This window comes from Magnolia sinica, chromosome 18, assembly GCF_029962835.1.
Source record: "Magnolia sinica isolate HGM2019 chromosome 18, MsV1, whole genome shotgun sequence".
Taxonomy (NCBI): domain Eukaryota; kingdom Viridiplantae; phylum Streptophyta; class Magnoliopsida; order Magnoliales; family Magnoliaceae; genus Magnolia; species Magnolia sinica.
The window spans coordinates 34,609,992-34,624,476 of record NC_080590.1 but is presented as its reverse complement, the minus strand read 5'-3'; the positions used below and the strand labels follow the sequence as shown (position 1 = coordinate 34,624,476).

The 14,485-nt window shown below is 41.7% G+C and overlaps 1 non-coding gene across 1 annotated transcript; it reads left to right on the top strand.

Annotated features, from left to right (window-relative positions):
• The first annotated feature begins 4,951 nt into the window (after positions 1-4,951).
• Positions 4,952-5,058, top strand: LOC131234181 (small nucleolar RNA R71). Its single transcript, XR_009165589.1, has one exon. It is a non-coding gene; the product is annotated as a small nucleolar RNA R71 (small nucleolar RNA).
• The last annotated feature ends 9,427 nt before the right edge of the window (positions 5,059-14,485 follow it).

Genomic DNA, 14,485 nt, shown 5'->3' with positions numbered 1-14,485 from the left:
AAATAACAAAAATAAAATCCTACCTACACCACTTTCACAGGTGCTCTCGATTGCATTTAGCGTATGCAACAAGCCTTTAAACCCCTAGGTTGCCCCTAGTGGACGAGTTGTAGTCTCGTGAGGGTTTGCAGTAATGTTACCCACAAACATTAAACTAACTAATGATAAAAACGAAATGAAATGAAGAGCTGGGTTGCCTCCCAGGAGCGCTAAGTTTACCGTCTTCAGCCAGACAAATAAAGCAACTACCCTAGTCCTAAGAAAACAGGAACCTACCTATACCTCCATCAGACTAGGAGATTAATCCTAGTAAACAGGATCAGTCAGAGGCATGGACATGTCCTCTGAATCAAATTTCTCGACAAATGGTTTCAATCGATGTCCATTGACTTTAAACTCCTTGCCATTGTTGGGATCTCTTATCTCAACGGCCCCATAAGGAAAAACAGTAATAACAATACAAGGGCCGGTCCAACGAGATCGAAGCTTACTCGGAAAGAGATGTAATCGAGAATTGTACAAAAGGACCTTTTGACCTGGTGTGAATGATTTTCATAAAATTTGTTGGTCATGAAATGCTTTCATCTTGTCCTTGTAAATTCTCGAATTATCATACGCGTCATTCCGGATTTCCTCAAGTTCATTCAATTAAAGTTTGCGTAGCGAGCCAGCGTTGTCCAGATTGAAATTAAGATTTTTGATCGCCCAGTATGCTTTATGTTCTAGCTCCACAGGCAAGTGACAAGCTTTCCCATAGACAAGTCTAAAGAGAGACATTCTAATAGGGGTTTTAAAGGCAGTACGGTATGCCCATAAGGCATCGGTCAATCGGATTGACCAATCCTTACGATCAGGGTTAACCGTTTTCTCCAAAATGTGTTTAATTTTCCTATTAGAAATCTCAGCTTGCCCACTTGTCTGTGGGTGGTATGGGGTGCCACCCTATGAGAGATACCATATTTCTTCATTAAGCTCTCTAATGGTTTATTACAAAAATGTGAGCCCCCATCACTAATGATGGCTCGAGGCGTTCCGAATCGAGAAAGAATATTTTCTTTTAGGAATTTAATGACTGTGCGATGGTCATTAGTTCGACACGGAATCGCTTCGACCCATTTAGTGACACAATCCACGGCGAGCAAAATATACAGATTTCCAAACGATTGGGGGAATGGTCCCATGAAATCGATGCCCCAGCAATCAAATGCTTCAATGATAAGGATGAGATTCAAAGGCATCATATTTCGATGGGACAATGCTCCCAATTTCTGACAACGCTCACAAGCTTTGCAAAACTCATGAGTGTCCCTAAACATAGTGGGCCAGTAAAAGCCACACTACAGAATCTTGGCCGTGGTCTTTTTAGCAGAAAAGTGACCACTGCAGGCCTGTGAGTGACAGAAGGAGATGACGCTCTGATGCTCATCATCTGGTATACATCTCCTTAGGATTTGGTCTGGGCAATATTTAAATAAATAAGGATCATCCCAGAAAAAGTTACGCACCTCGGTGAAAAATTTCTTCTTATCTTGCGCAGTCCACTGTGTCAGTATGGCTCCTGTAGCAAGATAATTAGCAATATCAGCAAACCAAGGTGAATGGGAGACTCTGAACAATTGTTCATCAGGGAACATGTCGTTGATATGGGTCGTCTCAAGGGAATTAGAGGTATTAAGGCGAGAAAGGTGATCGGCCACAACGTTTTCTACTCCCTTTTTATCTTTAATTTCTAAATCAAATTCTTGGAGTAGAAGGATCCATCGTATCAAACGGGGCTTAGAATCATTCTTAGAAAGAAGATACTTAAGTGCCGCATGATCTGTGTAGATAATAATCTTGGATTCGATCAAGTAGGACCTGGGTAGAATTTAAAGTTTTACTTGCGTAATGAATGACGTAGGGCCTCTTATCTTTTCTCTGGCCTAGGACCGCCCCAAGAGCATAATCAGAAGCGTCGCACATAAACTAAAAAAGAAGGCTCCAGTCGGGTGGCTGCATGATAGGTGCAGTGGTTAACGTGCCCTTAAGCTTAGTGAAAGCTTCTTGGCATTGCTCAGTCCACTCGTACGGAGCATCCTTTTGAAGAAGATTACATAAAGGACGAGAGAGGAGACTAAAGTCCTTTATGAATCGCCTGTAAAATCCTGCGTGTCCTAAGAAGGATTGCATGTCTCTGATGTTCTTGGGTGGAGGTAGGTTAGAGATAAGATCGATTTTTGCATTATCTACCTCGATTCCCTTGGACGAGATGATATGCCCAAGGACAATTCCCTTCTGAACCATAAAATGACACTTCTCTCAATTAAGTACCAAGTTCTTTTCTTCACATCTTTTTAGCACACATTTAAGACTTTCCAAGCACTTGCTGAAAGATGGACCGTAAACTGAGAAATCATCCATAAAGACCTCTAGATATTGCCCCACCATATCAGAAAAGATACTCAGCATACATCGCTGAAAGGTGGCAGGGGCATTACATAGTCCGAATGGCATTCTTCGGTAGGCAAAGGTGCTGTAGGGACATGTAAGTGTGGTCTTTTCCTGGTCTTCAGGGGCTATCTCTATCTGGTTGTAGCCCGAATACCCGTCAAGGAAACTGTAATAGGAATGACCAGCTAACCTTTCCAGGATCTGATCAATGAATGGTAAAGGAAAGTGGTCTTTCCTCGTGACGGTATTCAACTTCCTGTAGTCAATGCACATTCTCCAACCAATAGTGACTCTAATTGGCACGAGTTCATTATTGGCATTGACTACGATGGTGATTCCGGACTTCTTAGGGACCACTTGAGTTGGACTCACCCACTGACTATCAGATATAGGGTATATGATACCCACGTCCAATAGTTTAAGAACCTCGGCCTTAACCACTTCCTTCATGTTTGGATTTAATCTACGTTGTGGTTGCCGAGTGGTTTTTGCATTATCCTCAAGATATATGCGGTGAGTACAAATCGAGGGATCGATTCCCTTGAGGTCCGCTATCGTCCATCCCAGGACTCCTTTATGCTCCATGAGAGTAGATATGAGTATACTTTCCTGTTCTTTCTCCAGGTGGGCAGAGATCACTACCGGGTATGTCTCATCTTGACCTAAATAGGCATATTTCAAATCAAAGGGCAAAGGTTTTAGGTCAAGCTTCGGCGGCTTGAGGTTAGACGGTAGAGGCACTACATCGGTTTGTGGCAATTCTTCAAATTGTGGCCTCCACCGGTTAACTTCAAGTACCGGCGCAGTATCAAGCAAGGCGCACGTCTCCCTAATCATGTCATCATCAAAATCATGGGAGTGGGCCAGGCACGTCTCTAGATAGTCAGAAGATAAGGTTAGAGGTGTCGTATCTTCCACTAAAGAGTCAATCATGTTAATGTCGTGAAAATCGTCATCCTCCTCTAAGTTTCTGCCGTTATTGAAAAAGATGTTTGACTCCAATGTCATATTCTCAAAAGATATAGTCATGACACCATTCCTGCAATTGATAATTGCATTTGAAGTGGCAAGGAATGGGCGGCCAAGAATGACGGGGATCTGAGTGCTTATGTTATTGATGGGTTCGGTGTCCAGGATGATAAAATCTACAGGGTAGTAAAATCTATCAACTTGGACCAACACATCCTCAATTATCCCTCTTGGTACACGAACAGAGCGATCAGCAAGTTGTAGTGTGGTTAGGGTGGGTTTTAATTCACCCAAACCTAACTGTTTGTATACCGCGTAGGGAATCAGATTGACGCTCGCTCCTAAGTCAAGAAGTGCATGATCAATTCGATGGTCCCCGATTACACATGATATGGTTAGGCTACTGGGATCCTTGAATTTCTGTGGCACGTCTTGCTTTAGGATGGCACTCACTTTCTCGGTCAAGAAGATCTTCTTTTGAATACTCTGCCGTCGTTTGGTTGTGCATAAGTCTTTTAGGAATTTGGCATATGAAGGTATCTGTTTCACGACATCAAGTAGAGGAATGTTGACTTTCACTTGTTTCAACACCTCTAGGATATCCTGAGAGTTAGAGAGCGGTTTTGGTGAAACCAACTGTTGGGGGAACGGAGCAACTGGCTTCTCTAGAAGTTCCGGTTCTAATTTTTGTGGGGCATCACTAGCTCCATCATTGTTGTCATCTTCTGGTTCTTGAGGTTTTTCGGGTTTAACCGGAAGAGTTTTATCAATGATCTTCCCACTCCTAAGAGTGGTGATGGATTTAGCGTGCCCCATCTGATTTGAAGAGCTGGGATCATTAATCTCGTACTGCGGTTTAGGATTGGGGAGAGGTTGTGCAGGAAGCATCCCCTTTTCTATAACCGTCATACGAGAATGTATCTTTTGCATAAAATTTGTAATTCCCCGCATTGCCTGAGCCAGCTCTTGTATGGAATTTTGAACCGGTTCCTCTTGAGGTTTCACTTGATTTGGATTTTGATTGAAGAAACCTTGAGGAGTAGCCGTTTGTCCATTCCTCCAACTAAAGTTTGGATGATTTTTCCAACTAGGATTGTACGTATTGGAGTTAGGTCCAGTAAAAGGACTTTAATAGTTGTTTACGGCATTGGCTTGTTCATTCAACACTCCTCGAAAGGCGGGTATTGTAGGACAATTTTCAGTTGTATGAATATTGCAATCACAGATGCCGTAAACAATTTCATTAACCTTATCCTTCTTTTCTTCCATGGCCTCAACTTTCCTTATGAGCGTAGTCACTTTACACTTGAGATCATCCTCTTCTTTCAAGAGATATAATCCACCTTTCTCCTTTAATTGAGTCGGCCTAGACGTGGTGTTCGACTTTGGGTAATAGTCCCATGATTGTGTTTTTTCAGCAAGACTATCGAGGTAATCCCATACCTCGTCAACATCTTTATTAATGAACTCTCCATTACACATTGTCTCGACCATTTGGCGCATAGAAGATGTCAGTCCATCATAGAAAAAATTTGTAATGCGCCACGTTTCAAATCCATGTTGTGGGCATGAACTGACTAAATCTTTGAACCTTTCCCAACATTGGAAGAATGTTTCATCTTCCTTTTGGGCAAAGTTCATAATTGCTTTTCTGAGGGTAATCGTTTTATGATGTGGGAAGATTTTTTTTAATGAATTCCCTCTGCATGTCGTTCCATGTGCCAATGGATCTAGGACGCAGTGAATAAAACCACGTCTTAGCCTTCTCTTTTAAGGAAAAAGGAAAGAGTTTCAGCCTGATTGTATCCTCAGATACATTAGGAAAACATAATGTAGCTATAATCTCAACGAACTCTTTCAAATGTAAATATGGACTTTCTGATTCAAGTCTATGGAATTTGGGAAGGAGTTGGATAACTCCTGGCTTGATGTCCATTGGTCCTGTGTTTTTAGGAAAAATCATGCATGGGGGCGTACTCACTCCCACCGGTTGTAGATAATCTCGTAAAGTACGAGGCGGGGTGCCTGATGCACCTCATTCTCATCTTGAGTATCCTCCACCCTGGGTGGAAGTAGAGGAGGTTGGTCTTCAGCCATAACTCCAGTTAACTCAGGGGATTTCAAGCGGTGTCTAGTCCTGCGATGGATAGTCAACCCCTCAACCAATCCTCCTTTAGTCAAGAGACGTCGAGTGTTGTCACGGGCCCACTTGGGCATGAAACACTCACAGCCCTCAATCAAATTCAAAGCCTAATCCTAAGAAAGGGAAAGAAAATCTAGAAAGAGAGAGAGAGAGTTGGAGAGAAATTACCAAATTGGAGTCCCTAAGTTAAAAACCTGCAAAATAAAATAAAATAAGTTAGAAAAAAAAAGAAGAAGAACACTCCTTTAAAAGAAAGATAGCAGTAAACTGATTTCTAAAAGAAGGAATTCCTAAAAGAAAGTGGAAATTTCTAAAATAAATTAGGAAAGTCCTAAATTAGAAAGTAAATTACTAAAAGAGAACTGAAAAACAGAAAGTAGGGAAGGAGCTTACCGAATTAGAAATTTCTATCTTAAAGGCCTACAAAATAGGAAGGTTAGTTTCTAAACAAAAATTCTAAAAATAAATTAGGAAACAAAATTAGGTTCTAAAAGAGTTAAAGTTAGAAAGATACTAAAAATAAAATAGAAAGTTAATTTCTAAAAAGGGAAATAACTAACCTAAGTTCTAAAAACAAAAGAGGAAAGTTCTAAAAATAAACTATTTCCTACAAATAGGAGGATACGAGAATTAGAAAATTTCTAAAATTTAAGCCCTAATTTTAAGAGTAAAAAAAGTAGAGAAATTAGGAAGGAATTACCAATTTAAAAACTCATGCTAGGGACCTACAAAATCAAGAAAATAGGTTAGTTTCTAAAAACAAAATAATAGTTCCTAAAAATAAAATAAAAACCTTTAACCTAAAGGTAGTAAAATCCTAATCCTAACCTAATTCTAAAACTAATTAATTTCAGAAAAACGTAACCGTCAGTCCCCGGCAACGGCGCCAAAAACTTGTTCACTCCCCAAGTATAGGGTTGTGATATAGTAATAAACTCGGTAAGACCGAGGTCGAATCCCAAGGGACTGATACCTGTACGTTATCTGAAACCAAGTAGAACTAGAACTAGACTAAGATGAAATCTAAATAGAATGACCTTTTAGGGAATAATTGTGAAATAATTATTTAAAACATAAGAAAATCAGAATTAAGAAACTAGGGATTCAGAGGATCCACTTGTAGAGATCAAGGAGATCTTATGCCTGCATCAAGAATTATTGAAATTAAACTGAACTTACTTGATCTAGTTTTCATGAGATCAGACGGGTGTAAATTAGAGTGGATTCCATCAAAAAACCATGCCCATGAGACAAAGCAAACAACAAAATCAAACCAATTCACAACCAATCTGAGTGATGTATGAATGTCAGGAAGAGTACCATCATCCTACCATGCCTAGGAGACGATGGTGAACAACAGGGCTTCCTAACGTCATAACATCAAAAGGGGAAAGAAGTACTCAAAGCCATTGCAAATCTATTGTAATTCAGTCACAACAAACCATTAAAGACTAAAAACATTCCTTCCATAATCAACTAAAAACAAATTCAGTTCATGAATTTACATTAAAAGCATAAAATAGAATCTCCCCTCTCGCTACAGGCTTCACCTCTTAGCCCTAGCTAAGAGGTTTAGCTAATCACGGGCATGATTAGGAAATTCACAATAGACAAAAGAAGAAGAAAAGAAAGAGGAAAACCAGGTCTAGCCCAAGCCAACCCACCTTCTCTGCCTCTGCTCACGTTCACCGCCTTCATCAAGCCAAACCGTCCTCTCCCCCTTCGATTCCCTGGCCTCCTCACGTGCTTCTCCTCTTATACTCTGCTGTAGGTTGGCTCGAGTCCAAGAACTTCATGCGAAAGTTCCCTTATGCACCCTAGCAATGTGCGAAAGAGCCATGCGAAACTACTCACCTTCTGGAGAAGAATTCCGGCACGAAATCAATTCATCTCTTGATTCTGATATCTTGGCTAGGGTTATGGCCACCTGTTGTAACATGTGTATGGTCCAGATCATAGATCCGACCATCAATACGATCGCACAACGGCCCACGAAAGTCGTTTGCGTCTGGACGTGCGTAATGCGTAAACCTTACGCTGTTGAAGTCAGTGGGCCCAGGATTGATGTCAGACGAGAAATCCGACCCGTCCATTGAATTCCTCTCAGAATTTCAATCGAGAAGGAGTATTTTTTCTCAGGTTTAGTGCAGCCCATCAAATGAAACAGTTCCTCCGTCTATCTTCCGTTCGGACGATCAAGAATCGATCTCCGATGTATTCTGAAATCTATCCACCTAGGCCTAAGTGAGAGGAGCGGTTTGAGTCTCATAAACGGTTCGGATCTGACCGTTGATGCACGGTGTTGGCCCAAAGAGATCCGCCGCAAGTCCCTATTCAAGCTTCCGCAGCAGAGATCGAAACGGAAGGCTCTGTTGAGAGTTGGTGGGGTCCACGTACTTGGTATCTTCGAAATCCACTGCGTCCATTAGTTTCTCCTCAGAAAACCGTTTTGAGATGGTCGGTTTTGGATTGGGTTGAGTGTGGCCCATTGAGTTTTTAAACCGGCCGTTCGTCCTGCGTTTGGACTGTCAAAATTCGATCCACGCTTTTTCCAGGAAAAACTCCACCTAGGTGAGGGTCACGCCCTCCCTCTGGACTCAATGGTCAGTTCAGATGGACGATCTGGATGAAAGGTGGACCCCACTACGTGAGATCAGCGGACGCTGGTGCGTCCGCTGGTTGCCTGTGCTCGAGAAGGAGAAGGAGACGGGTCTCCTTTGTTGACCGGGAGACCCTGGTTCAGTGCGCAGCGGGCGCACGTATGCTGTGTACACACACCACTTAAGGTGGGTCCCACCTTGAGGTATATGAAATATCTGCTCCGACCATCTGTTATGCCATCTAATTTAAACGGTTGAGACCAGAATTGAAGCATGTCCAGATATCAGGTGGGTCCCAGATCAATGTTTTGTGGGCTGATTTGACCGTTGGGACGTTTCCACAAGGATCCAATGGCTAAATTTTGATGTGTACGGTTAATTTATGGTCCTCAGTCCATGTATGAATTTTCGAGCCAAACAGATGGTGAAAACCTTGTGATCTTGCATTTGGGCTGTCTTTCGGGCCACTTGAGCTTCAATTTCTCGAATTTCTTGCATCCCTGGCTTGCACATCCATCGCTCTTGGTCTCCTAGGGTCCGTCGCTTGCCTTGGTGACTTCAGACCATTAAATCCATGCTCTTAGTACCTTTTCCCAGTCCAGGCTCGTTAATACGCCCTGCAACACAAACACGATTTAAATCGGGCTGTTTAAACAGTATCATGTTTGAAAAACCAGGCAATAACAGGGTCTAATATGCGATATTTAACCCTCAACATTGACCTGTTAAGGACGAGCTAACTTGCCAAGGCCGAACTAACCTGTCGAGGCTGAGATGAGCTGTTGAGGCGGGGCAAACCTGTTGAGACCAAGCTGATCTGTCGACGCCGAGCTAAGCTGCTGACGCTAAGCGGGCCTGTTGAGGCCGAACTGAGCTGTCGAGGCCGAGCTGAGCTGTTGAGGCCGAGTTGCTCTACTAAGGCCGAGGCGGTTTTGGCCGATAGCTCTTCCTTGGCCATTGAGGAGCTCATTGGTCATGACCGGCACTGGCCAACCTTATGTCCTGCTGAGATGTCCGAGCCGACCTTTTCTCTTTAGTTAGTCCATTTTTACCCATAACAACCATTATTGCATAAGATTGCATGTTTAGAAATAAAACAATATTTGAAAAAAAAAAATTCTTGTTATTGGAAAAACACTAGATTAAATAAAATTTCATTTGGTGGACCTTAGAATTGTAATCAATGAAACAAATTTATAACAGATGCCAGTCACTTGTACACATGTATGGCTAGAATGTCTCGTGTCAAGGACACATGGATGAACAACATGGATAAAACACATGCATCAATGTGGAGCCCAAATGTGCAGTGGATTTTAAAAACCATCGAAAATCCAGCATGAGACCAAATGTAATTCCATCTCACCTAATTCCAACCCTTCCCGTTCTCTCCAACTCTCCAACGCCTAATGAAATTTGCACGGGACTAAATGAAATTCTATGCCACTTAATCCCATCAAAACCCATTAAAATATCTGAAAGGCTATAATAGTTTTGGATCTAAGATGATATTTGTATTTATGCTGTGTGAACATATGAATGCGTTGGATGAAAAATAAGCATCATTGTGGGCTATAGGAAAGTTTCATTGTCATTATCTCCACCGTTTCTCGTAAAGTAGTGCACTTGAACTTTGATATGCTTTAATTCCATGCTCACACCGATGGTGTAGATAAGACAGATACAACACAGTGGGCCCCACGGAGTTTATTCAGTTTGCTACTCAATTCATGCTTGCAACTAGCCTCTTTACGAGACCGATTCCTCTCTCATTTGTCGATTTCTATCTCCTCGATTGTGAAAATGCTTGCATGACTTTTACATGAACAGTAGACATTATTTCAACCAATGGGTGCAGATTCAGCTAGGTTGAGAGCTGCTAGTCCCATCATGTCTTGACTGTAGAGCCCACCTTGACGTATATGTTGCATATTTATGTTGTTAATCTATTTTTTCAGCTCATTTCAAGGCATATGCCTAAAAAATGAAGTAGATCCAAAAATCAGGTAGACCGCACCATAGGAAACAGTGGTGATTGATCATTTAAAACTTATCTTAGCCACAAAAACTTTTGATCAAGCTAATATTTGTGTTTTCCTTTCATTCAGGTATGTGTGACCTCATCAGGTGAATAAACATTACAGCGGACCTTAAAAAGGTTTTAACGGTGAGCCCTCCATGATCCTTGTTTCCTGTGGTGTGGTCCACCCAAGATGTGGATCTACTTCATTTTTGAGCCAAGTTCATGAGGTGGGCCCCACAGTCAAGACCTGACTAAATCCACACCCTTAACTAATCATAGACAGACTTCACCTGGATGAGATCCAATCCATAGGTTTGCCACCTTTTGTTTAGATTGGGGCAAAAAATTTGAGCCTATTCAACGTAAGGTAAGGTGGGCTATAATATGGGAAGCATTTGAGATGGGAGATTAAAATTATTTAAGTTGTAGGATTTTAAAAATATCAGGATATTTCGTGGATCATGTCAGCCAAACCATGTAAATTTAAAGGTTCTATATATATATATATATATATATATATATGTTTGTTGTTCCTATCTAGGTCTTGGACTTTAAGGATTTTAGGTGAAAATGTGACCGTCCATGTGGACAAAGTGGATGTAAAGCATGCAGGTCCCACGTACGTCAGAGTACCAACGCCTTGTTTTCTTTATTCCTTCCTCTCTCATCCATCTACGCTGTTGCAAGTGGCACATCTCGTGATCTACGTAATTCTCTTCTCTCCTGTTAAGGTATCCAACGGCTAGAAAATGCTGTGTACCACACCGAGGGTGAGGCGTGCACGTACTATAGCTGGAATCATGCAAAGCTCTTTCATCGCGTTACACTGCAATAATCACCGGCTGACAGTCTGGATTCAAAGTTCAAGTCTGGCCCACATGATGAGTGGACCAAGATAATTCTCACTGCAGGGTTACTTTCCGACCCCGATTCCCTCCAGCACTGACATGGCATTGGTTGGTGCCCTATGGCCTCACTATGATGTATGTCTTTTGTCCACGCAGTCTCTCTAAATTTTCAGCTCATTTAAGGTATGAGCAAGATGAGAAAGATCCAAATCTCAAGTGGATCACGCCACAGGAAACCTATTGAACGCCTGGTGTGAGAGTGAGTTGGGTACCACGGTGATGTTTGTGAGAAATCTACCCGGTCCATCCGTTTTGTGTGCTCATTGTAAGACATGAGGCCAAAAATGAGCCGGATCCGAGTGGGTTGAAAACGTGAGAATTGAACGTACACAGTTGAAATATTCGTGGGGCCACAGAACTTTTAAATCAAGCTAATAACTGTGTTTTCAGTTCATCCCAGTAAAAATGACGTTATGAACAGTATGGATGGCATTTAAATATCACTGTTCACCCCAGGGAGGTTTCAACGGTAGGAATTTCCTTGTCCACCTTTTCCTTTAGTGCGGCCCACTTGTGCCTCGTATACTCCTCACTTTTGGTCTTAGGTACTAAAATGAGGTAAAAACGGATGGACGGAGTGGATTTCTCACAAACATCACGGTGGGCCCCACCTAGGCGCTTTCAAAGGTATATGGAGCTGTTCAGTTAGGTGAATGTAGATATGGATTTGCAAATAACAATCCTTATGATGGGGGCTCACCATTCAGTGGTTTAAGCCATCAAAAATATCTGTCCCACTGTAGGTGGCCCATACACCAAAAATAAGTGGAAACTTTTCCAGCTCCCTCAATAGGTGGCCACCAACTAAACAACTAAGGAAAGAAAACATAGCCAGGTTCATACTCAACCATAAAAGGCTAAAATTTCTGCAGCCCAAATCCAATGATATGGTGGATCTGTGAAGCCCATTATATGAATGGTCGACCCGTTTACACAAATTGAAGACTCCAAAATATCCATGACTATTTAAGCAAGTTTGGACAACTTGTGCGCACTACCTGAAATATAGTAGGTGGGGCAGTGAAATTCAACAATCATTTATGGCTCTTAGTTGAACATCAATCAGAGGGAACATCCTTACCATCAATTCTTCCTATTGAATATTGAGCCTAAACCAATTTAGTTCATGGTTTGATTCAGTTTATGTGCTGACAAGGCAATCAATGGGCTAGGCCGACATGGGCCAACTAAAACCAAAACTTGTAAATTTATCAGGGTAAACACGCCCTAGTAACAACTCAAAATCAAGGCTTAGACCCTGACAACCTATATGCATGTTTTGATGGTGTTAGCCTTTCCCATATCCTAAGAATGGATATAAATACCATTTTGAACAAAGGGTAGCAACAGGTTGGGCAGCAAACCCTGGTAACAACTCAAAATCAAAGGCACTAAGTCTCTTTCTAATGCAGCGCTGACATTCCCCACTCTGATTTTACCGATAGAAAGGAAATATCAGCATTATGAAGATGTGTGACATCAACACCGCTGTGATGATAGAAAATCAGAAAGCAAGAATGCTCCGTTAGACGTTAATCCTCTGTGCTACTTCACATAGTTGTGATTCAAACCGTTAAAATAATGTTAGAAACTGTGGATGGTCCATATACCTAAAATAGCACCAAACAAATAATTCTAACCATTATATCAATGTCTAAAATATGTTCATCCTTATAAATTGGGGCAGTCTAGATCGTGTGCATGCATTTGTTCTACAAAGAGTAAAGGACCTACATTCAACGAACAAATGTCCATCATACATCATACAGAGCCCTGATAGGTCCAACGGATCTGATTTTAGGATGAATGAGATCCAAAATCAAGTGGTCGCGCCAAAATAAATAGAGTGGATTAAACACCCACTGTCAAAATCATCTTAGAGGCTACAACAGTTTTGGATTAGGCCAAAATACTGGATCAAATGATGAATCTTATCCACCCATTAGGGATTCAGCATAGTAAATCCCTAATTAGGGTTTCAACATTGTAAATCCCTAATTAGGAATTCACCATTGTAAATCCTAATTAGGGTTTCAACATTGAAGATACTTGATCTCAAGAGAGAGATTTAGCGCGACATTGACATAGAGAGATAGAGAGAGAACTGAGAGAGGAAAATCGAGAGTGATTGTGCCACGTATGGAGGTTGTTTCGCTGCCCGATTGAGAGAAAGCTCATGCTTGGCAAAAGGGAGGGGAGAGAGAGAGAGAGAGAGAGAGAGAGAGAGAGAGAGAGAGAGAGAGAGTGTGTGTGTGTGTGTGTGTGTCGCGGTGGGAAAAAAGGAACATAATGAAAATACACAGCTTGCAGACAGAGAGAGAGAGAGAGAGAGAGAGAGAGAGAGAGAGAGAGAGAGAGAGAGAGAGAGAGAGAGTCGCGGGTGGGGAGAGGGAGAGAGTCAGGGGCTGGGATCGTAACAAGGAGTAGCTTCTTCTTCTTTTTTTTGTATTTATAGATACATTTTACCATCTCCCGGTTTTACTTAGCGCTGGCAAAAGACCCCACGAAAGTGCAGGGTAAGCCCCTTTTTGTTGTAGTGGAAATCTGCGTTCGAAACGGATTGTGTACTAAGTAACTCAGTACGCTAAGTGTATTGAATAAATTTTGTGTGGTTAACATTATTTATTTATTTTATCCACTCCGTCCTTCCATTTTAACAGATAATTTTAGGGCTTTAGCCTAAAAATGAAGCATATATGACGCCCGAGTTAACCACACCACAGGAAGCCCATGTGCGCCCAAAATCTATTCCATCGTAACTTTGTTGTTGATATGAATGGAATCTTTTTTTTGCCAAAAAAAAAAAAATAACCACACCACGGGAACAGTATGAACTGAACCTCTACCATTGAAAATTTCTTGGGCCCCGTAGAGGTTTCAACGGTGGAAATTATTATTCCCACTGTTTGGAGTGGCATGGTTCAATTGAGCTTTGGATTTGCTTTTATTTTAGGCTAAACCCATAAAAGTAGTGGCAAAAACGGATGGGCGGTGTGGATAAGTGGGCCCAACAGAGTTTACTCAGTACGATAAAAGGGTACTAACTCAGTACGCAGTCCGATTTGGCTTCCACGAAGTCAGCATCTATTAGTACGGAAGGGGTCGTCACGGCCAAATCCAAGTCCGTTATTTGACAACACATCGTCCGTGCCACCTTTGGCCTAAGCTGTTGATCCCATGAAAATACAATGCTGAAGGTGGAAGCATTAAAATTCTTAAAGATCGGTAAATCTATTACTTTAAAATCAATGGCCCAAAAAGCAACGCAACGGTCCATGTTACTTAGGAAAATACAATGTTAATTAAGTATTCTAATCCAGAAGTTCTTTTAGTAGGTATCCTCCATCTGCATTGACGCCAATCCTATAAACGGCTTAGACAAGTGAATACGACGCCGGATCTAACGCATATA